This window comes from Aotus nancymaae, unplaced genomic scaffold (assembly GCF_030222135.1).
Source record: "Aotus nancymaae isolate 86718 unplaced genomic scaffold, 86718_ANA_hifiasm-v0.15.2.pri h1tg000019l, whole genome shotgun sequence".
NCBI lineage: Eukaryota > Metazoa > Chordata > Mammalia > Primates > Aotidae > Aotus > Aotus nancymaae.
In genome coordinates, this window is record NW_026988431.1 from 509132 (window position 1) to 533858 (window position 24727).

General features: G+C 38.9%; 1 pseudogene; it reads left to right on the top strand.

The window, feature by feature from the left end:
• The first annotated feature begins 8877 nt into the window (after nt 1-8877).
• On the top strand, nt 8878-8949 carry LOC135276009 (U5 spliceosomal RNA; annotated as a pseudogene).
• The last annotated feature ends 15778 nt before the right edge of the window (nt 8950-24727 follow it).

The following is a 24727-nucleotide window of genomic DNA, read 5'->3' on the forward strand; positions in this document are numbered from 1 at the left end:
CTTCATATGACAATGATAAAGCATCTTCATACTAGGCAGCTTATGGCTCAGCCTGTTTTCATGATCAGCTTTATGAGACTTTAATGCACTCAGCTGACAATATGCAATAGGCACTTATGGGGAGGGCATTCTCCCACCTTGGCTTGAGAACCCACGTAGCTCTGGCAGCCTGGGAGGTAGTAGGGAATTCGGGAGAAAGGACTTTTCTTGGCCACGAACTCTTCTTGGAGAACTCAGACAGTCAAGGAAGCTGATGAGAAGCAGGAATAGAAGAGTGAGAGTAATTCTGTCCCCAGCATGTGAGACAACACGTGGAGAACTGTGAGAAAATACAGGGCGTATAAGCACAGATTAGGTACTTCAGTGGATAGGCAGAGGCTCAAAGTCATAGAATACTAAAGAAAACGTAGCCCTTTTTTTTTTTTTTTTTTTTTTTGAGACAGTCTCGCTCTGTCTCCCAGGCTAGAGTAGAGTAGTGCAGTCTCTGCTCACTACAGCCTCCACCTCCCGGGTTCAAGAGATTCTCCTGCCTCAGCCTCCCAAGTAGCTGGGATTACAGGCACCTGCCACTACGCCCGGCTAATTTTTATATTTTCAGTAGAGATGGGGTTTCATCATGTTGGCCAGGCTGGTGTCAAGCTCCTGACCTCAAGTGATCTGCCTGCCTCAGCCTCCCAGAGTGCTGGGATTACAGGCGTGAGCCACTATGCTCAGCCAAGCTTCATCTTATTTTTTATTTTTTAAATTTAATGTCCAAAACAAGTCCAGCTTCTTCTTCTTTTTTTTTTTTTTAAGACGGGGTTTCACTATGTTGGTTAGGCTGGTCTTGAACTCTCGACCTCAGGTGATCCGGCGGCATTGGCCTCCAAAGTGCTTGGATTACAGGCATGAGCCACCACGCCCGGCCAGCTTCATTTTATTTTTAAGTTTAGTGAAACTTAGGCATATAGGCTATTGTTGCATTCTCGGAGGTCTTATATGACTTGTTGTTCAATTCTAGGTAGCTAAGTCACTTCTGATGATAAATCGTTTCTAAAAATTACAAAAAAGAATTTTGTACATTCCCTCACTACCTCTATTCATTGTCTAAGAGATGTTACTATTTTATATTTGTTCCTACTTTTAAACTGTACTCTCCCAAGATGTATTTAAATTTTATTTTCTCATATTTTGTTTTCGTTTGAGTTGGAAAACAGCTGGCCTTCATATTTATTTTTAAAGTTATATTTTAAAGGGTATGATTTTGGGAGGCCGAGGCAGGTGGATCACAAGGTCAAGAGATCGAGACCATCCTGGTCAACATGGTGAAATCCCGTCTCTACCAAAACTACAAAAATTAGCTGGGCATGATGGCGCGTGCCTGTAATCCCAGCTACTCAGGAGGCTGAGGCAAGAGAATTGCCTGAACTCAGAGGGGGCGGAGGTTGCGGTGAGCCGAGATCGCGCCATTGCACTCCAGCCTGGGTAACAAGAGCAAAACTCCGTCTCACAAAAAAAAAAAAAAAGGTATGATTAAATCATTATGATTGCATCAGTTGGGATTTTTTTGTTGTTGCAAGTGACAAAAACCCAAACTAGCTCAAATAGAAAAGGATTGTGGTTACCTTCTACTACCGTTGGATTTGGAGGCTCAAACACTGTTCTCAGGGACTCATGTTTTTCCCCAATAATCAGTAGCTATGGCAGTCTCTCAAAAACCTCTCGTTCCAACAAAAAAAGCAAGAAAAGCCCTGGAGAGTAATCTAATTGGTCCAGCTTGGTTCACATGCCTATGTCTGAACCAATCACTGTTTCCAGGAGGAAGAATAGCCAGGCCTGGTCACCTGTGAGTGAGTGAACATGGAGAGCCTCACTGGAACCACATGAAATGGCTCCCCTACAGAAAAGAGGTGTCCTGGTACCAGAGTAAGCGGAAATGAATGCAAATCACACCCGTATGTCCAACAGATGTCTACCCACTGTTCTTGGTAATGTGAATACAGAGGTAATAAAACATGGCCACTACCCTTAATGGGCTCATTCTCTCCAATTTTCTCCCTTTCCCCTCCTTGATTCATTTGACAATTTAGTAAAGTACTTTACCTCATTTATAAGGTGCTACTCCAGGGTGGAGCCTTCTGATTTCTATTTAAATAACTTTGTGATCTGGGGTTTCCGTTTTGGAATTATACTCAAGAAAAATTTCTGAACATTTTGGGACTCTCCCATTCACTGTGAAAACGAACACATTTTAAATTAAAAACATTATTTGCCTACCGGGGTTGTAAGTAAAATATAACTGGTAAAATCAGAGGCTCCTTTCATTAAAAGAAGTAATGCATGATCGAAGCAATTCTGGAGAAAATAATTTCAATCTAGATCTACCAATCATGGTATAGGTGTGCCTCTGGCATGGGCACACATCTTTTGCATACCTTACATGTGCACATGATTTATGCTCACCCCACCCCTCCCAGGAACCTGTAGAGTAAAGGACTGTCTCAGTTATCACTAAGACTTAAATAAAAGGGTGGGGGGGAGGGGGAGGGGGAGGAGTGTATATGAGCTGTAAACGCCAAAACCCACTATGTAATTTATCTGCCTCCTTCATTTTTAAGAACAACCATTTATAATATGACTATTTAATGAATATATGAAAAAGAAAAGAACCTGAACGATTGCCTAGTCTATTTTCTTGCTTCAGGGACAGATCTTTTTCTGATTCAACTCACAAATTAATCTTTGGGCAATAACATTCCAACCCCTCTTGGTAATTTATTGCATTGGGGCCAATCCCTAGTACCCAACCCAGAACTTAGTTGGATTGGAGAACAAGATGGGGCATAAATGAACAAGATGGGGCATAAATGAATGGAAGTATTAATGAGCAATAGAGGGAAAGAGAGCAAACATAAAAGCAAAAGGGAAAAAAAGAGTGGTTTTGAAATGAAAACAGAATTATTCAAAAAGTTACGTGATTCGATTTTTAGTTAAACATGGCAGATTAACCAAATCTATTTATTTTACTGCATTCTAAAATTTCACCCCAACAACTATACTTGAATTGTTTTGTTTTGTTTTTTTGAAATGAAGTCTTACTCTATCCCTCAGGCTGGAGTGCAGTGGCGTGATCTTGGCTCACTGCAACCTCCGCCTCCTGGGTTCAAGCAATTCTCCTGCCTCAGCCTCCTGAGTAGCTGGGATTACAGGTGTGCACCACCATGCCTGGCTAATTTTTGTATTTTTAGTAGACATGAGGTTTTATTATGTTGGTCAGGCTGGTCTCAAACTCCTTACCTCATGATTTGCCTGCCTTGGCGTCCCAAAATGCTGGGATTACAGGCGTGAATCATCTTGCCTGGCCTATACTTGAATTTTTAATGAATTTATTGAGGTACACTTGACATTCAAACTACACACATTTAAAGTCCACAGTTTTATAAGTGTATGCATGTGTCTGTGTGTGTGTGTATATTTATATGTATACACACACACACACACACATATATATGTATATCCACCATCGGCATTTAAATCAAGATAATGAACTTACATATAATCCCTAAAAGTTTCCTTGTGCCCCTTTGTAATATCTCCTTCAGATTCTTCCCACCCCATACCCTTTCCCAGGCACCCGCTGATCTGTTTTCTGGTCATTATATATTAGTTTCCATCCTAGAATTTCACAAAAATGAAATTGTACAATTTGTAATCTTTTATTTCTGGCTTCTTTCATTCAGCATACTTATTTTAGCGTTATGTTGTAGAAGGTATCAATAGTCCATTCTTTATTGTGGAATAATATTTTTTTGTATGGACATACCACATCGTTTATCCATTACTTGATGAATATTTGCATTGTTTCCAGTTTGGGGCTATTACATAAACTTCCTATGTATATTTGTGAACAAGTCTTTGTGTGGATATATGCTTTTACTTCCCTTGGGTAACTACTTAGGATTGAAATGGCAGGATTGTATGATAGGTATATGTTTAACTTTTAAGAAATTGCCAAATTGGTTTTCAAAGTGGTTATTGTTCAGCAGTGTAGAAACATCCTTGACAACAGTTGGTATAGTCTTTTAAATTTTACTTATTTTAATAAGTCTGCAATGATATCTCATTCTGATTTTGGTTTACATTTTCCTAATGACTAATGATGTTGAGCATCTTTTCATCCATATGTCTTCTTTGGCAAAATGTATGTTCAGATATTTTGCCCATATTTTAACTGGGTTGTTTATATTTCTATTATTGGCATTCGAGAGTTCTTGATATAATTTAGATACAATTATCATAATTTTACTTTGAAAATATTTTCTCTGAGTCTGTGGCTTGGCTTTCTATTCTCTTAACAATGTCTTTTGAAGAGTAGACATTTTAAATGTTATTGAAGTCCAATTTATCAATTATTTCTTCTCCTTCTCCTTCCTTTTTTTTTTTTTTAATGATTTATCACTCTGTTGCCCAAGCTGGAGTGCAGTGGTATGATCTCAACTCACTGCAACCTTGGCCTCTAGATTTCAAGCAATCCTCTTGCATTGGCCTCCCAAGTAGCTGGGATTACAGGCATGCGCCACCATGCCCAGCTAATTTTTGTATTTTTAGTAGAGATGGGGTTTCATTATGTTGGCCAGGCTAGTCTTGAACTCCTGACCTCACATGATCTGCCTGCCTCAGCCTCCCAAAGTGCTAGGATTACAGGCACAAGATGCTGCACCCAGCCTCTATCAACTTATTCTTTTATAGATTGTGCTTTTGACATTATATTTAAGAAATCTTTGCCTAGTCAAAACTCACAAAAATTTTCTTTTATGTGTTCTCCTGGAAGTGTTATACTTTTATAGTTTTACATTTAAGTCCATCATCCATTTTGAGTTAATTTTTGTTTAGGGTACAACCCATTAATTGAAGTTTTTTATTATTTATTTATTTTTTAGAGACAGAATCTGGCTTTGTCACCCAGGTTGAAGTGCAGTGGTACAATCCTAACCCAATGCAGCCTCCAACTCCTGGGCTAAGTGATCCTCCAACTTCAGCCTCCTGAGTAGTTAGAACTACCAGTGCGTACCACCACACTCAGGTTTTTTTCTTAGAGCTGGGATCTCACTATGTTGCCCAGGCTAGTCTCAAGTTCCCAGCCTCAAGCAATCCTCCAACCTCAGCCTCCTGAAACACTGGGATTCCAGATGAAAGCCACTGTGCCTGGCCAAAGGCTGTTTTTTAAAAATTTTTTGTTTTGTTTTTGTTTTTTGCATATGGATGCCCAATTGTTCCTGTAGAGGCATTTGTTGAAAATATTATAATTTCACCACCAAATTGCCTTTGCATACTTTGGGGAAATCAGTTATCCATATATGTATGGGTCTATTTCTCTTCTTTCTATCCTGTTCCATTGCTCTATTTGTCTCTCTTCATGCCAATACCACCCTGTCCTGATTTCCATAGCTTTGTTACTTTTGAAATTAAGTGGTGTTAGACCTTCAGCTTTGTTCTTCTTTCTCAAAGTTATTTCAACTGTTGTAGGACCTTTGTATTTTCATTTGAATTTTACAATCGGCTTGTCAAATTCTATATAAAATCCTGCTGGGTCTTTTTTTGGAATTGCACTGAATCCAGAGATCAATTTGGGGAGTGATATGATTTTCCTGTGTCCCCACCCAAATCTTATCTTGAACTGTAGCTCCTATAATCCCCACATGTCATGGGAGGGACCTAGTGGGAGGTAATCAAATCATGGGGATGGGTTTTTCTCATGCTATTCTCATGATAGTGAGTAAATATCATGAGATATGATTGTTTTATAAAGGGAAGTTCCCCTGCACATGCTCTCTTGCCTGTTGCCATGGAAGATGTGCCTTTGCCCCTCCTTTGCCTTCCACCATGGTTTTGTGGCCTCCTCAGTCATGTAAAATTCTGAATCCATTAAACCTCTTTTTCTTTATAAATTACCCAGTTTCAGATATTTCTTCATAGCATTATGAAAATATACTAATACATTAAATTGGTACCAGGAGTGGGATGCTACTATAAGGATACCTGAAAATGTGGAAGTGACTTTGGAACTGGGTAACAGGCAGAGGTTGGAACAGTTCGGGGGCTCAGAAGAAGGCAAGAAAATGTGGGAAAGTATGGAACTTCCTAGAGACTTGGCAAGCTCAGAAGACAGGAAGATATGGGAAAGTTTGGAACTTCCTAGAGACTTGTTGATTGGCTCTGACCAAAATACTGATAGTGACATGGACAATAAATTCCAGACTGAGGTGGTTTCAGGTAGAAATGAAGAACTTGTTTCTATCTCATTTTTTTCAGGTAGAAATGAGGAACTTTGCATAACTCTTGTTAAGCAAAGAGACTAGCAGCATTTTGCCCTGGCCCTAGAGATCTGTGGAACTTTAAACTTGAGAGAAATGATTTAGGGTAACTGGCAGAAGAAATTTCTAAGCAACAAAGTGTTCAAGAGGAAGAGCAGGGCCAGGCACGGTGGCTCAAGCCTGTAATCCCAGCACTTTGGGAGGCTGAGACAGGCAGATCACGAGGTCAAGAGATCGAGACCATCCTGGTCAACATGGTGAAGCCCCGTCTCTACTAAAAATACAAAAAATTAGCTGGGCACGGTGGTGCGTGCCTGTAATCCCAGCTACTCAGGAGGCTGAGGCAGGAGAATTGCCTGAACCCGGGAGGCGGAGGTTGCGGTGAGCCGAGATCGCGCCATTGCACTCCAACCTGGGTAATAAGAGTTAAACTCCATCTCAAAAAAAAAAAAGAGGAAGAGCATAAAAGTTTGGAAAATTTGCAGCCTGATTATGCATGTAAAAGAAAACCCCATTTTCTGGGGAGAAATTCAAGCCTGCTGCAGAAATTTGCATAAGAGGATCAAAATGTTAATCACCAAGACAATGGGGAAAATGTCTCCAGGGCATGTCAGAGACCTTCATGATGGCCCTTACCATCACAGGCCTGGAGGTCTCAGAGGCCAAAATGATTCTGTGGGCTGGGCCCAGGGCTCCCCTCCTCTATGAAGCACCCCTGCTCTATGCAACATGATGCTGTGCATCCCAGGTGCTTCAGCTCCAGCTGTGGCTAAAAGGGGCTAATGTACAGCTCAGGCTGTTGCTTCAAAGGGTGCAAGTTCCAAGCCTTGGTGGCTTACATGTGGTATTTAAAGATTTAAGATTTGGGAACCTCCTAGATTTCAGAGGATGTATGGAAATACCTGGATGTCCAGGCAGAGATGTGCTGCAGGGGTGGAGCCCTTATGGAGAACCTCTGCTAGGGTAGTGCAGAAGGGAAATGTGGGGTGGGAACCCCCACATAGAGTCTCCACTAGGGAACTGCCTAGTGTAGCTGTGAGAAGAAGACCACCATCCTACAGTCCACAGAATGGTAGATCCACCAACAACTTGCACAGTGCACCTGGAAAAGCCAAGACACTTAACGCCAGCCCATGAAAGCAGCTGGGAGGGGAGCTGTATCCTGCTAAGCCACAGAAGTGGAGCTTCCCAAGGCCATGGGAGCTGAGTTCTTGCATCAGCGTGACCTGAATGTGGGACATGGAGTCAAAGGAAATCATTTAGGAACTTTAAGGTTTAATGACTGCCCTATTGGATTTCAAACTTGCATGGGGCCTGTAGCCCCTTTGCAATAGAAAGGTTGGATATTACAACATACTATGTCACCTAGAAAACAGACCAAAATAGAAGATATGGGACATAGAAGAAAAAATAAGAAAATTATTGCATCTAGTCCAGGAAGTTCAACATCCAGCAAATAAGAGTTGTGGAAAGAGAAAACAGAGCAAATAGAGGAGACAATTTTTTCAAAGAGTACAGACAAAATTTCCCCAAATTAAAGATATGGATTTCCAGATTGCAAGAGTTCATGTGTGCCTGGAAAAATATATTACAATGAACTCTATCAAGATACATCATCCTGAAAGTTTACTACAATTGAAATAAAGCATTCTAAAACTTCTCAACAAAGCACTGAAATCCAGAAGACCTTGAGCAATGTCTTCTAAAATGTAAGATAAATTTATTTGCAACATAGAATTCTATAGGCAAACCACTCAAGAATAAATGTAGAATAAATACAGTTAGATATACTAGGTCTTAAATAATTTATCTTCCAGTGGAGGGTTTGCCTCACAAAATACAGGTATAAACCAAGAAGGAGAAAACTAGGTTCCAATACACAAGAAACAGGAAAAGGGAATTCCTTGAATTTTAGTAAAATGAAGTCAAGAGAACTGTGTAGCCCACCTAGAAAGCAATCAGCCTAGGCTAGGACAGAACAGAGGGCTCCAGGAAAAATATCAAACAATTGTATTGATAAACTTCTATGTGTTTATAGCCATTGGGAAAAGTTTTATGATTCTTACAAATATTTTGAGAATGAATTAATGCTAATTGTATGAAATATTAAACAAAAAACTAAGGCAATTATATATTCATAGGTTGCATGAACAAAAAGTTGGACAGAAAGGAGATATAATCACAATTTTCTATGTGGCTCAGTAATAATAGTTACATAGTTCATAATAAAATAACCATGAATATTAAGCTAACCACAAATCGTGATTTAAATATATTGGAAAAATGGGATGAGAGGAAGTGAAGGTGAGGAAAGGAAGATGGGCATGTAGGAAAAATAGATTCTCAATTTCCATTTGGAAAAGATAATAGCTAATGTTTAATTTTGAAAAAATTTTAAAAATGGCCACATACACTGGTATTTAGAAATATGGTAGTAAATACAAAAAAAAATCCAGCTAAAAATGGTTAAACAGGGTACTTCTGGGGAGTGGAAAGGAAAAATGGGGAAAGGTATAGATAGGGGATTGCTATTTTTCACTATCAGGTTTATGGAACTATTTGACCTTTAAAAATTATTCATGACTCTAGTTTCTCTTCAGATCGTATAAATCTTTCGCCTTTTACTAAAGATTTCCGTGGCGAGGAACAACTCAGACCAATGGAACAGAACAGAGGCGTCAGAGGCAACACCACATATCTACAACCATCCGATCTTTGACAAACCTGATAAAAACAAGCAATGGGGAAAGGATTCCCTGTTCAATAAGTGGTGTTGGGAAAACTGGCTAGCCATATGCAGAAAGCAGAAACTCGACCCCTTTCTGACACCTTACACTAAAATTGACTCCAGGTGGATTAAAGACTTAAACATAAGACCTAACACTATAAAAACACTACAAGGAAACCTAGGCAAAACCATTCAGGACATAGGCGTAGGCAAGGACTTTATGACCAAAACACCAAAAGCATTGGCAAAAAAGCCAAAATAGACAAATGGGGCCGAATCAAACTCCACAGCTTCTGCACGGCGAAAGAAACAGTCATTAGAGTGAATCGGCAACCAACAGAATGGGAAAAAATTTTTGCAGCCTACCCGTCTGACAAAGAGCTGATATCTAGAATTTACAATGAGCTAAAACAGATTTACAAGAAAAAAACAAACAAGCCCATTCAAAAATGGGTGAAGGATATGAACAGATACTTTACAAAAGAAGACATACATGAGGCCAACAAGCATATGAAAAAATGCTCATCATCACTGGTCATTAGAGAAATGCAAATCAAAACTACATTGAGATACCATCTCACGCCAGTTAGAATGGCGATCATTAAAAAATCTGGAGACAACAGATGCTGGAGAGGATGTGGAGAAATAGGAACATTTTTACACTGTTGGTGGGAGTGTAAATTAGTTCAACCATTGTGGAAGACAGTGTGGCAATTCCTCAAGGACCTAGAAATAGAAATTCCATTTGACCCAGCAATCCCATCACTGGGCATATATCCAAAGGATTATAAATCGTTCTACTATAAGGACACATGCACACGAATGTTCATTGCAGCACAGTTTACAATAGCAAAGACCTGGAACCAACCCAAATGCCCATCAATGATAGACTGGACAGGAAAAATGTGGCACATATACACCATGGAATATTATGCAGCCATCAAAAATGATGAGTTTGCGTTCCTTTGTAGGGACATGGATGAACCTGGAAACCATCATTCGCAGCAAACTGACACAAGAACACAAAATCAAACACCGCATGTTCTCACTCATAGACGGGTATTGAACAATGGGAACACATGGACACAGGGAGGGGAGCACTATACACTGGGGTCTGTTGGGGGGGAGTGAGGGGGACAGTGGGAGGGTGGGGAGTTGGGGAGGGATAGCATGGGGAGAAATGCCAGATATAGGTGAAGGGGAGGAGGGCAGCAAATCACACTGCCACGTATGCACTTATGCAACAACCTTGCATGTTTTTCACATGTACCCCAAAACCTAAAATGCAATTAAAAAAAAAAATAGCTCAAATTCCCAATGCAAATAAAAGCACTTTTCACTGTGAAAAAAAAAAAATTATTCATGGAGAGCAGATACCTGAGGTCAGGAGTTTGAGACCAGCCTAGCCAACTTGGTGAATCACCTGGGGAGCTTCTCTACTAAAAATACAAAATTAGCCAAGTGTGGTGGCACATGCCTGTAATCCCAGCTACTTGGGAGTCTGAGGCAGGAGAATTGCTTGAACCTGGGAAACGGAGGTTGCAGTGAGCTGAGATCATGCCATTACATTCCAGCCTGAGCAATAAGAGCAAAACTCCGTCTCAAAAAAACCCAAAAATTATTCATATGTATAATTAAAATATTTTGTTGAAATATACATACATAAATGTTCACATTTGCATGTAAAATTTTGATTTAAAAAATACATTTAAATAAGTCAAAGGAATCATAAGAGGCTTTATACGTGGGGCCTTGGGCATAATTTACTGTTGATGGCAATGATGAGCCACTAAAAGTGTTTCTGAAGGTATGATTCCAGGAGCGTTGGTCTGTGGTTCTCAAGCACTTTGGAGTTTTCTGAAGAAAAAGCAATAAACAATATTACTCATTCTTTTGAAATAAAAGATTAACTGTGACTTTCTCAGAAAGCTGGTTGCATTCTTAAAAATTTTACAGTCTTTTTTTTTCTACACTGTTCTTAAGGTACATCAGCAATTTCAGTCTTAACGAGGGATTTGAACTGCTCATTTTGACTAAAGTTCAGTTGACCAGATATAGATTATTTTTGCCTTTGGAGTTATTTCTATGTGATTGTTTACTTTTGTCAAACTTAACAACATGGCTCTTAGAAGCCAAAAGTTAGTAATCAAAATAGTAACCAAAATAATAACTACTGCTAAGAATAATTTAGCTGTTCTAGGTCTTTGTCAACATCATTTGTTTGGGCTAAGCCTAATTTCAAGCTTTTAAAAATGAACAATAAGTGGAAATTTCAGAACTCTGAGGAACCAGTAATTAGTGAAGTAGTCTGCTGCTCCCTTTTCTCCATGGCAGCGCCCCCTAACCTTGCCTGCACACTAGAATCACTTGGGGAACTTCTAAAGTTCCAGTCCCCAGGCCACACCGCAGAACCGGTAAGTCAGAATCTCTGGAGGTGGGGCCCAGGCATTGGTATTATTGAAACTCCCCAGATGATTCCAACATGCTGACAAGGTTGAGAACTACTCAACAGAAAATCATAACAAACAACATTTAGATACTATCACATTGGTTTCAATCCTTTTCTTTTTCTTTTTTTTTTTTTGAGATGGAGTTGCTCTCTTGTAGCCCAGGCTGGAGTGCAATGGTGCGATCTTGGTTACTGAAATCCCCGTCTCCCAGGTTCAAGCGATTCTCCTGCCTCAGTCTCCCAAGTAACTGGGATTACAGGCACCTGCCACCACGCCCAAGTAAGTTTTTGTATTTTTGGTAGAGACACGGTTTTGCCATGTTGATGGCAGGCTGGTCTTGAACTCCTGACCTCAGGTGATCTGCCCGCCTTGGCCTCCCAAAGTGCTGGAATTACAAGCGTGAGCCACTGTGCCTGGCCAGTTTCATTCCTTTTCTTAAATAATCCTTAAACCTCCACTGTGAGATCCTCCACCTTTTTTGAGGAGAAGGCATTAGGGAAGTGGAGATTATTCTCTCAACCAGACACTGGCTTTAAAGAGATGTTTGCTCCAACTCCTAATATAACCTCTCTTAGGGCGGTAAAGACTGGCAGAATGACATCCAGTCATAACTCCATTAACCACTTCAGCTTAGCTTCAAGAACAAGTTCCTCTCTGCTCTTTAGTTATAATATTAAACAAAAAGTTAGAACATTTTTAAAAATAAGTTTCACTGGAATATAATTTATATACCATAAAAGTCATCCTAACTTTGCTGTCTTAAAAAAAAAGTCACCCATTTAAAGTACACAATTCAATGGGTTTTTTTAGTATAATCAGAGAGGTATGCGACCATCATCACTATCTAATTTCAGAGCATTTTCATCACTGCAAAAGAAATCCCACATACTTTAGCAGTCACTGTCTATTCTCCCTCTAAGGAATTCCCAGCTCATAGGCAACCAGTAATCTAATTTCTGTCCTGTGGATTTGCCTGTTCTTGATATCTCATATAAATGGAATCATACAATATGCAGTCTTTTTTTTTTTTTTTTTTTTTTTGAGACGGAGTTTCACTCTTATTACCCAGGCTGGAGTGCAATGGCGCGATCTCGGCTCACCGCAACCTCCGCCTCCCGGGTTCAGGCAATTCTCCTGCCTCAGCCTCCTGAGTAGCTGGGATTACAGGCACGCACCACTGTGCCCAGCTAATTTTTTGTATTTTTAGTAGAGACGGGGTTTCACCATGTTGACAGGATGGTCTCGATCTCTTGACCTCTTGATCCACCCGCCTCGGCCTCCCAAAGTGCTGGGATTACAGGCGTGAGCCACCGCGCCCGGCCCACAATATGCAGTCTTTTATGGTGGCATCTTTCACTTAGTGTATTTTCATAGTTCATATTGTAGCATGGTATCACTGCTGCATTTCTTCTTATGGATATGCCATCTTTTTTTTATCAGCTCATCAGTTGATGGATATTTGGATTGTTTTCCTCTTTGACTGTCATGAATAATACTGTTATGAAATCTGCATGCAAATTTTTGTCTATTTGTATATCTCTTGGGTGTATACCTTTTTATATCTCTTGGGTAGAATTGCTGAGTCACATAATAACTCTATGTTGAACTTTCTGAGGAACTGACCAACTATTTGCCACAAATCCTGCAAGAGTTTTTTTGAAGTCATGTGCAAGTATTAAATATTTCTTTTTTTTTTTTTTAGAAGGAGTCTATCCGCCCTTCATAATCACATGTTCTTAATTTTTTTTTTTTTTTGGCCTAGGCATCAACCAAGGTGGAGCTAATAAAACAGCCTCATAGATGGTTTGCTGTGCTTAGCAATTTTTTTAATACACAGATCAAATTCTGCTGCACAAATTCATCTAAGAGCTCTGAATGATTAAGGACTATAAGATACATCTCTTCTCACCTGTTTATATTTTTTGTCTCCAATTGATGACTTAAACTGTATATCTTGAGTATCACTGCCCAAATAGTATGGTTTCCTCCCTTAAATGAGCATAGCTTTGCAGTTAAGATAAGAGATTTGGAGCTCAATTACTTGGATTCAAATTTTGGCTTTGACATTCAATAGGAGGGTGAACATGGGCAAGTTACTTAATCTCTCTTTGCCTCTATATTCCCATCTGTCCAATGGGAATATTCATAGTACCTACCTCATAAGTTAATTATGAGGATTAAATGAGCTTATAAAGTACTTAAAACAGTACCCAGCTCTTAGTAAATGCTATCTAAGAGTTTGCTTAATAAAAATAGAAAAGTTTGTATATGTTGACTGTTTAGTATTCAATACATACTTTCCCTTTTATGACTGGTGCTTTGCATGAATCAGGTGGAAAGCAGAATAAGTAGCCATTTATCTTTGTGGAAGCTGTCATTATTCTTTGTCTAGAGAACTGCATTGAACTTTTGTAGGGGGTCTCATCACTGGCCTTCTCCTGCCCATAATACTAGTTTTTTCAAGTTTTTTTTTTTTTTTTTGTAGAGATGGGGTCTCACCATGTTGTCAGGCTGGTCTTGAACTCCTGTGATCCTGAAGTGAAATGACTCAAAGTGATCCTCCCACTTCAGCCTTCCAAAGCACTCAAATTATAGGTATGAGCCACTGCACCTGGCTCAAAAAGTTTCAATGGTTCTGTATTAGTCAGGGTTTTCAAAGACCCAAAAGTAGATATACCCTTTTCTCCCCCACAACGAAAAATAACCATGAAGCCTTGAGATAGAAAATTCTGACAAGCAGGTACTCTTGGCTAAGCCAGTATACAACTATATAGTAAAGAAAGCTTTCTTTTCTTTTCTTTTCTTTTCTTTTTTTTTTTTAAGACAGAGTCTTGCTCTGTTGCCAGGCGCCAGGCTGGAGTGCAGTGGCGCGATCTCGGCTCACTGCAACCTCCGCCTTTCGGGTTCAAGCAATTCTTCTGCCTCAGCCTCCTGAGTAGCTGGGACTACAGATGCGCGCCACCACGCCCAGCTAATTTTTATATTTTAGTAGAGACTGGGTTTCACTATGTTGGCCAGATGGTCTCGATCTCTTGACCTCGTGATCCGCCCGCCTCGGCCTCCCAAAGTGCTGGGATTTCAGGCGTGAGCCACCACGCCCGGCAAGAAAGCTTTCAATATCAACATGTTTATTATAAATTTGACTCAAAAATCAAATAATTAAATCATTTAATTTTTTTTTTTTTTTTTTTAGACAGAGTCTCACACTGTTGCCTGGGCTGGAGTGCACTGGCACAATCTCAGCTCACTGCAACCTCCGCCTCCTGGATTCAAGCAAGTCTCCTGCCTCAGCCTCCCAAGTAGCTGGGATTACAGGCACCTGCCACCATGCCCAGCTAATTTTTTGTATTTTTAGTAGAGACAGGGTTTCACTATGTTGGCCAGGCTGGTCTCAAACTCCTGACCTCATGATCCACCTGCCTCAACCTCCCGAAGTGTTGGGATTACAGGCGTGAGCCACCGCACCCAGCCTGCCATTTAATTTTTTAAAGCAACATTTACTTCTTTACTATTCCTCTGAGAAAATATAAAAATAAATTATCTGCAACAAAATATTCTTAGGGCAGAAACCTTGAAATGGGTAACCTCTTCATGGAGTTCTGTCTGTCAGGTATTTGGCTTTATCTCTGCATACTCCCATAGATTCGTTTCCAGAAAATTCTGTGTGTTAAAATTCTTTACTATCGGATTGAAAATGTTTTCGCCAGTTATTTTACTAACATGCATCTTCACAGACATTATAATATAGACATGCTCCTAGTTCATTACAAAGATAATAAACAATTGCCTAATCAATAACAATCATGCATTCATCCAAATATAAGAAAAAGAACTGGGTTACATATGACTTTTTAAAAAAATGAATATTCTAATGTGTGCATTAACTATGCCATTTTTATAAGAACACTTTTTTTTAAATGATTGGCAGCTTCTTTCGACCTAAACAGATATGGTCATATCTACCTTTTAGGGTGTCACTAATTTTTCTTCTTTTTTATAAACTTCAGTTTCCTAAGGTAATTCAACAGCCAGTTTTGAAGTTTTATGCAATTTTTAATGATCAGCATGTTTAATTATTTTTTAAGTACATTTAATTATAATACTCTTGTCAGGCTTCTGTATAACTGAAAAAAAGTGATCACAGTTTTCTTTAAAATTTGTAAAATTGGTTGTTAAATGTCGTTTCAAATATAAAGCTTTCAAGGCCGGGCATGGAGGCTCACACTTGTAAACCCAGTACTTTGGGAGGTCGAGGCAGGTGGATTGCTTGAGGTCAGGAGTTCAAGACCATCCTGGCCAACATGGTAAAACCCCGTTTCTACTTAAAAAAAAATACAAAAATTAGCTGTGCGTGGTGACAGGTGCCTATAATCCCAGCTATTCAGGAGCCTGAGGCTGGAGAATCACTTGAACCTGGGAGGTGGAGGTTACAGTAAGCTGAGACTGTACCACTGGACTCCAGCCTGGGCAACAGAGTGAGACTCCATCTCAAAAAACAAAAAAAAAGGAAATAATAATGGTTTCAGGAAATTATTACTCTTTTTTCTCAAATAACAAATACCAATCTTTAGGCTCATTCACATATCCATAATAATGGAAATTTATATTACAAGCAAACCTCTAAGCATATCCTGTACATTTTGGACGGACTTCAGCTTGTTAGAATGGTGACTTGAATACCAATCACCACTGTTTAGGCTGTCAATAATCTCAGTAAGTTCAGGTTTTTCTGAATATATGCCATTTTCATGGTTTCAAACTTAAAATTAAAACTTACGCCTTTTGAGGAGAAGGAGGTGGCCCTGCTGAGGGCGTCCCACAGCTGTCCTCCACATGCACCGTGATCCACATCCGCAGCGAGACCGCCATGTCTGACCACGTCATCTGGTCCCTGTTCAACTGGTGCTGCCTAAGCTTCATAGCACTCACCTACTCTGTAGAGTCTAGGGACAGGAAGATGGTTGGCAACCAGACTGGGGCCCTGCTATGCCTCCACTGCCAAGTGCCTGAACATCTACGTCCTGATCTTTGGCATTTTTGTGACCACTATGCTCATCATGGTTTTCACCACTAGCTCAGTGATAATCTTCCAAGCAACTTCTCAGTTGATAAAGGATCTCCAAGGCCGTAGTTGTGCCCACGTACTCCACCATCCATTGCTGGCCTTGCACCTTGCCTAGGGCTGTTGGCCCTGCTCACTCGATTCTGCTCCTTGATGCAGCAGTTTATACTCACATATTTTTCTACAATGGTATTTGATAAAGTGCATGTGTTCCTGAAAAAAAAAACTTACTCCTTTTAACCATTGACTCATGCTTATATTTGAAAATACAATATAAAAAAAAAAAGTATTACAATTAAAGATAGTGTGGTAGTCAGCTTCCGAAATGGCCTTCATCTTTGCCTCCAGTTTTTTATGCCCTAGCATAGTTCTCTTCCACACTGAATAGGACTGACCTACGTCAACAGTAGACTATGGTGGAAAAGATGGTGTGTGACTTCTGAGATTGGGTAATAAAAGATATTGTGACTTCCTCCTTGGTATTTCTTGGATTACTCACTTTGGAGGAAGTTAGCTGCCATGTCAGGAAGACAATCTTGATAGTCCTATGGAGAGACCCTTGAGGAAAGGAAGTGAGGCCTCCTGCCAGCAAGTGTGGGAATGAGCCACCTTCCCATGGCTGACATCTTGATTGTAACCTCATGAAAGAACCTGATCCAAAACCATCCGGGTAAGTTGCTCTCAAACTCCTGGCCAACTGAAATCTGTGAAATAATAAATATACGTTGTTTTAAACCATTAAGATGAAGATAATCTGTTACTCAGCAGTAGATAAACTAATATAGAAAACCATACAGAAACCAAAGTTGTAACACGAACTTTTCAGTATGTTTTTCTTATCAGAAAACTGCTAAATGGGCCGAGTACGGTGGTTCATGCCTGTAATCCCAGCACTTTGGGAGCCTGAGGTGGGTGGATCACTTGAGGTCAGGAGTTCAAGACCAGCCTGGTCAACATGGTGAAACCCTTTGACTCTACTAAAGAGTCAAAAAAGTAGCCAGGCTTGGTGGCATGCACCTGTAATCTCAGCTACTTGGGAGGCAGGAGAATCGCTTGAACCTGGGAGGCAGAGGTTGCAGTGAGCCAAGATCGCGCCATTGCACTCCAGCCTGGACGACAGGGCAAGATTCAATCTCAAAAAAAAAAAAGGAAGGAAAATAAAAAGGATAAAAGAAAACTCTGCTAAATAATTGGAAAAGGTGCCATTTAGAACAAAACGTCTGGTCAGATGGTCATAGGCAACTAAGATGGGAATTTATTTTATGGGAGTTACTGAATAACTTTTTGTCACAAAAAAATTTTAAAGTCTTTCATAAGGTGGAAAATTTATTTTTGAAAATACTGGCTGGGTGGATCTTCAGACTAAACAAGAAAGGTCATGTTAATACAATGGATAGCAGTAATATTTTCATGGTCTATCTTACCACCATCTGACATGTTTTTGATTCATTTGACAGGGAAAACATCACTGGCAACATCAAAGCACGAAATTTTCCTGTCATTCATTGCACATAAAAATGTTCTGTTTCTCCTGGCTTTTATGGAAACAAGACATTGACTGTCATGAAAAAGTGGTATATTGTTTTGTTTCCTTATTAAATGCATGTGACTAAACCTTTTTAGGGCTTAAAAATTTCAACAAAAACTCGCTCATATAGGTCCCAGCTGAGCTAGTGTGGCCGTGATTACTGAGCTCTGCTTGGCATTTCATCCCTTGGCCTCCAGACTTCTCATCCCTGAAGTTTCTTTTTTGCCTCTCCCTGCTGAAATCACCCCCACGGTCCCATTCACCCCATTTGCTCCCAAATCAAGAAGCTTCTCTTGAATCTTCCATGTAAGACTATTCTCTCCCAGCTTGGACCATACCCATTTATGACTATTTCTACATTTAGCATTTGTAATTCATACATTTTTGGAGTTGGAAATTTGGAGTTAAATTTTTCTTCCACAGAAGAATTTAAATTCCTTCTGGATGTGAATTATTCTTTATAAGAGCTTAATTCGAATTCTTGAAAATGGTAGGATGCCCAAAGGTATTCCCAAATTGAAGGGTTACATGAATAAGTCCTTCTGCACCTTGTGGAAATAGTGGGAAGTTAGGAGAATTGAAGCCATTGGTGGTACAGAGACGAGAAGAGTCTTTCCAATAGGCAAGGGGGTAGAAACTCCACAACTCTCAATTTTAACTCCTAGTCACTTTCTTCAGCAAAGCGCTGCACTCATTGGGAACCCACTTTTGACTTTCTTACATTGGAAATCAATGAGAAAATATTTACTCACAGAAAATGATTTTATTGCAAACATTGTTGGGACAAATGTATTTACTTACAGAAATAATGTTAATGCAAATATTGCTGGGACAAGTGTATTTCATCCTTTATTAATTTCTATGGCAATGTATGTAGTTTTATTTGGCCTTCCTAGCTTAACTTCCTTAATACTGGCGTTTCATTGGTCTAGGGGTTAATTATATGCCAACTAATATTGGTATGAAAATTTATTTACTACATTGTATGGAGTCATTTCACTTTTTAATAGATTTAATTTGATTATTACCATAAAGAAAAGAAATAAATAGCATTTGGTGGTGGGTGACAGGATTTTTTAAACCCTGTTTACAAACTAATAACTTTGCCTATTACTATTTCATTGATACTTGCAGAAGACCTGAGACTCCTGGGTCAGAGACAAAGGAATTTTTTACTCATGACACAGCAAGTAGCATAAACTCATGCACTTTGCCTCCCAAATCTCATGGAGAGAAACACTGAAGTTGGGGATCCTGCAATTTTATAGAAAGCAGTAAGCAAATCTGGTCTCTGTCTGGGTGGGAGATGTTATTTCATCACTCAAGGTTGCTTGCTGCAAACAACCCAGAGAAATAAGCCAGGTAATGAGTAGTCAGGGCCTTGTAGTTTTGGCATACCTAGCAAAACATATACATGACTCAGGGTTTCAAGAGTATCTCTCCCAACAATCGTTATGAATCTGCATTATTTAGACTGAAACAATGAAGCTCAGAGAAGGTAATAGAGGACTTTATTATATTTACAAAGCCATTAATATCAGATCATGAGTTTTTCCAAGAAACTTGCATTGTCTAATATGTAAAATATTTTATATAATTTTTTGTTTTAATCACAGGCTTAAATATTATTTGAATATAAATAAAATATTAAGTATAAATAATATAATATTAATATGATATTTAGGCTGGGTACAGTGACTCACGCCTGTAATCATAGCATTTTGGGAGTCTGAGGCAGGAGGATCACTTAAGCCCAGGAGTTCAAGACCAGCCTGGGTAACATTGTGAGACCCCTCCTCTACAAAAAAATAGAAAAAAAATTAGCAGGATGTGGTGGTACATCTGTAGTCCCACCTACTCAGAAGGCTGAGGTGAGAGGGTTGCTTGAGCCTAGGAATTCAAGGTTGAAGTGATCTGTGATCTTGCCACTACTCTCCAGCCTAGGTGACAAAATGATACCTTTTCCCAAAAAAAAAAAAAAGATATTTAATAAAGGCATTATAAACATGTTTACCAAAACATTATAACATAACTTTATTAAATATTTTTAAAGTATTTCTATATATAATACTATTAAATATAATTTACATATTAGTAAATGCAACTTTACCTTGTTTTTTTTTAAAATGTGTTTACTAGAAAAATTTCAATTACATATACTATATGCTCACATATATATTATATTTCTATTGGGTAGCACTGAAATAGACTGTAACTGCTTTACCTTCTTTTTTCTTTTTAAATCTCTTGTTCTTAGTCTCCCCCCATCCCTACCCTTTTTTGGGTATAACATGCATATAATACATACATCATGTACTTATCTTAAGCACACAACTTGCTGAATTTTTACCAATGCATACACTCTTATCATCACCAACCAGATCAGGATACGGAACATTTCCATCACTGCAGAAAGCTGCCTCAGGCCCTTTTCTAGTCAATGTCCACTGACTCCCTTCTTTTGTGATACCCACTATTTAATTGCCATCACCATAAATAAGTTTTTCCTGCATTAGAAGTTCATGTAAATGGAATCACACAATATGTACTCTTTTGTGTCTGGCTTCATGTGCTGATTGTGATTGTTTAAAAGATTTATCTTCATTGTTGAATATATCAGTAGTTTGGTTTTTACTGCTTTGCAGAATTCCATTGTATGGCATACCACATTTATCTATTTTCCAGTTGACAGATATATGGGTTGTTTCCAGTTTGGGCTATTATGAATAAAGCTGTGAACATTCATATATATGTATATCCCTCTTAACCTTTAAAGAAAGATTGTGATAAATCTTTGGCAAGACACTCCCATCTATTCACCCACCCCCACTCTAACACAATGCCCTTCTTGAAGGATATTTGTTGAAGCATGATTTCAAACAGCTGTGTGGTGATTTATTTGTCTCCTAGCCTTCGTATGGAAAATAAAGTCCAGTGGCAGAACAAAGTCTACTCAAAGTTTCCACTATTATCACAAATAATGAACAAATAAGTCAGGAAGGCAGTCTGCTGTATTTAAATGATCTATTTCAGTCTTGTTGCCGGTTAAAAATAGACTTCTGCTCCCAGATAAATTTTAGTGACTAATCATAAACGAATGTAATATTTCCTATGCCATTTTCTTTTTTAAAATTCCTCCCCATTTTCTCCATCTCCTTTCCTTTTTCTTTTTAACAGCAATTCAGAGAAAGGCAAGTTCTAATAAAAATATAAATAAATATTCAAAGAAATTCAGTGTGTTTTGTAAGGAGCGTTATTATTGTGGTAGTTAATTCAAAACTTTCTTCTTCCAAATCTCTTTTCTTTAAGTTTATCTATTTGAAAGACCACAGAAGCCAGACATCTTGGGTTTGAGTCATGGATCTGAAATCATGAATGAGGCTGGGAACTTAATCTCTGAGCCTCAGCTTTTCCTTTCTAAGTTGGGGATATAATATCTTCCATACGGGGTCGCTTAGAGGATTAAAAGCCCTAACATATGATTAGACATGAGCCTTTGTGAAGCCCAGTCCTTATCGAATCCATACCTTCTTCCTGCATGATTACTCTTTGCTGTTCCCTTTGTCTTTCTGAAACTTTGGGCATCATCAGGCATTGGTTTGCGCCAAAGTTCCCAAATTGTGTGGCTAGCACCCTGGGGTGCCGAAACAAACTCACCAAGAGCACTCCAAGATATTTTAAATTCTGAAGGGAAATGGTGACCAAATACATTACATGTATTTGTCATACATGTAATGACTCCAAGTAGTGCACAGTTTCAACATCAGATTGTGGCACTTTTTTTTTCATTAATATCATATCTTTGCATTATAGTACATTTTTTTCACCGATTTCATATCTTTGCAAGACTGTGTTTTCTGTGGTTGTGTTGATGAAAAAAAAAAAAAGGACTGCCTGATTATCAATGTGCAACAGAACGAGAAAGTCTTATTTCAAGGTTAGAGAAATTGGGCAGTAACCAACAGGCACAGACATCTAATTTATCAGTGTGGTTGTTCAAGAATGAAATTAAAAATAAATTTTTTGATTTGTGTATATCATTTCTTCATATGCCTAGTAAGTCGCTAGGATATAAATACTAAGTTGTTTGGATCTCACCTGTTCAATGGACTTATTAGGTATTTCTTTTGGTCCAGGGGTGCTGTGAAAAAATGAGTAAAATGATATCAATTTTGTGAACTTTCTGCTCTAACAATGTTTAACCTAGGACAGATAACAGTGATATAAATAAAGATGTAGATTTTGTAGTAGGTATTTACTGATAATAACAAATGGTTAATCTAAATAGTTGAGATTACATCTTGTAGACAAACATGCAACTCTCCAGGAAACCAATTCTTTAATTAGTTAATTCCTAGTTATCCTCAAAGTTCAATTTAAATATAACCTCTTTCAAGAAGCCTTCTCTAATTTATAACTCTTCTACTCCCATACTCAGTACTATCTAGATAAGGAGCCTCTCATCTAGGTTTCAAAAACCCTCTGTTTATCATAGCATCTCAGAAATGTTGATTTTCTTGACCCTATTAGAGTTTGTGGGCAGAGACCAGGTCTAAATGAACTTTGTATCTTTGGAACTTTGGCACAGTAGCTATCACAATACAGGTGCTCAGAAGATATTTGTTAATGAATTAATGAAACACAGAAAGAATATATAAGTAATAATAATCAATGTTTGCTATTAACTTTATAGCCAGGTACAGTGGTTTACGCTTGTAATCCCACCACTTTGAGAGGCCAAGATGGGAGGATTGCTTGAGCCCAAAAGTTCGAAACTAATCTGAGCAACACAGTGAAACCTCATCTCTACTAAAAATAAAACACAAGAAATGATAATTAATAATAATTGTATAGGTTCTTCCAGGGTTACTCCTAAAGATGATTTAGTTACAACTTAAAAACCATCTAGTGTGCTTTTCAAGTTACGCAAGTTCAGAAAGGGGACTAGGGACAACCAAGGGTGAAGAGCAGCAGTCACTTTTGGTCATAGGAACAGGTAGAGCGGCACCTAGAATCCAGAGCACCTGCATTTTGTTTTTTTTCTATATCACATACTGCACTTGGTCACCAGCAATTACAATGTAAAGTTCTTCTGGACAGGAACCTCGTTTTATATCCTTCTGCAACCCTTTAAGGACAGAACCTTTAGACACCCAAGGAATAATTACCATAATGTATTAGTTAGGGTTCTCCAGAGAAACAGAACCAGTAGATAGATAGATATGTGGAGAATAATTTTTCTAAAATTAAAAATAATTTTTTTGAGACATCTTGCTCTGTCACCCAGGCTGGAGTGTAGTGGCACGAACACAGCTCACTGCAGCCTTGACTTCCTGGGCTCAAGTGATCCTCCTGCCTCAGCCTTCCATGTAGCTGAGACCACAGGTGTGCACCACCATGCTTGGCTAATTTTTTTGATTTTTTATAGAGACAGGGTCTCACTTTGTTGCCCAGGCTGGTCTTGAACTCCTGGGCTCAAGTGATCCTTTCACCTCAGTCTCTCAAAGTGTTGGGATTACAAGTGTGAGCCACTGCACTTGGCCTAAAGAGAGGAGAATTATTATAGGAATTGGCTCACATGGTTAAAGAGGCCAAGAAGTCCCATGTCTGCTGTTTGCAAGCTGGAGAACTGGGAAAGCTGGTGGTGTAATACAGTCCTGGAGGCCTGAGAACTGGGGGACTGATGACTTAAGTTTCTGCCTGAATCCAAAAGTTTGAGAACCAGGAGCACCAATGTTTGAGAGCAGGAGAAGATGAATGTTTCAGATCAAGCAGAAAGAGGAAATTTGGCCTTCCTCCACCTTTTTTGCTCTATTCAGGCCTCAACGGATAGGATGATGTCCACTGACATTGGGAAGGGCCATCTGCTTTACTCAGCTCACCAATTCAAATGATAATCTCTTCCATAAAGTTTCTCACAGATGTACTCAGAAATAATGTTTTGCCAGCTATTTGGGCATCTCTCGCCCCAGTCAAATTGACACATAAAATTAACCATCACACATAGTTTACTTGATTGAGGCACAGTCTGAGGGAAATTACAACTAATTAAAGATGAAAGAAACTTTACAACCACAATACAATGTGAAACACAGAAATATTGAAAAAAGAACAGAAAACAGTAAATTTCTTTGAATTTTGAGTTTGTTTATTCTTATTCGCGAATATTTTAAACATAAATTTTTGTTGAATTCATTCACTCTTTTAACATAAATTGGGCACCCATTATTTGCCAGACACCATCCTAGGAAAACACAAAGGTTCCTGGAGCTTTCTGTGTATCAGAAGAGAAAGACACTACACAATCATTTCATCGTGATTGCGAATAACTGGCAGAAAGATAAATACAGTGCGCATTTGGAATGGATTAGACCACTCTACCCCCACTAGAATGGCTAAAACGAATAAACCTGACCATGCCAAATATTGTGGAGCAACTGGAACAAGCATTGCTGGTGGGGATTTAATATGATCCAGTCACTTTGGTAAACAATTCGACAGGTTCTTCTAAAGTTAAACATACAACTTACGAGACCTAGTAATGCCAGTCTTGGTATTTACCCATGAGAAAAGAAAATATATCCACACAAAAACCTGTACACTAACTGTTGTCGCAGCTTTATTCATAATTGTGAAAAAATTGGAAACAACCCAAATGTCTACCAA